We start from the raw sequence: 984 nt of genomic DNA, 5'->3' as shown, positions 1-984 counted from the left end.
GTTGTTGTGTTGTCATTTGTAATGATAATAACAATCACTTTAAATGACCCTATTGATGACAATTCAACCTAATCACTTTGAGGATCAGATGAACCTGATGACTAATGTATTTAAAGGGCAAGATGACTCCAAATCAAACAAAAGGCCTCTTACTTGTACTGTTTTTTCAATCTAGATTGTTTTGGTGGGAGTTGATGAGTGTTGGGAATATTGGCTTTAAAGTGTCTGGCCTATTTATAATGTAATGAAATCATGTGGCATTAGGCTTGTGGTTATAAAAGGGTTAAATAAAAATCTGAAATCACAACCCGGCTACTCAAGATAATCCACAGGCCTTGTTGTGAGCACTTTCATGTAGGAACTATTTTCTTTCTACCAAACTACACCTTCATACTGTATCACTGTGCAGAAGGAAGCTGAAGCTGGTTTGTCTTTAAAACTGGAACATAACTGTGAACGAGACAGTGATGTTACTTTTTCTTTTGACACTTTAACATGCCAGGAAATATCTAGTTCAATAATATTGAAGCAAAGGCAGATATATCTCTACGGTCTATTTCACCAACACTTGTCTCTCATCTTAAATGATGAATAGCTAAAGGCAAGAGGAGAAATACTAACACTACATTGTCCCTGTGATTATGCACTTGATTGCTATCAATGGTGTGTGTGTGTGTGTGGGGGGGGGTCAATTAATCTGGTAATGGCTGAAGGGTACACAATGATACTACATATGACAATCATCAAGAAAGTCATTCTCCGTATCAGTTATGTGTTGATTAATTAAGCTTCACCCATCAATTCTGACAGGTGTGTAGGTAAAGAGTGAGCGACAAACCAACTGCATGCTGTGTAGACCTGGAGGTGTTGATTCAATGATATGAATAAACAGTAGGACAAGCACTCTTAATAAACAGTTCTAATTAAAAGATATATCACCTTAAATGACTAAGTAACCAATTTGGAGGTTTATGCTCACTGACT

This window comes from Gymnodraco acuticeps, unplaced genomic scaffold (genome assembly GCF_902827175.1).
Source record: "Gymnodraco acuticeps unplaced genomic scaffold, fGymAcu1.1, whole genome shotgun sequence".
NCBI lineage: Eukaryota > Metazoa > Chordata > Actinopteri > Perciformes > Bathydraconidae > Gymnodraco > Gymnodraco acuticeps.
Note: the sequence above shows the minus strand (reverse complement) of the source record.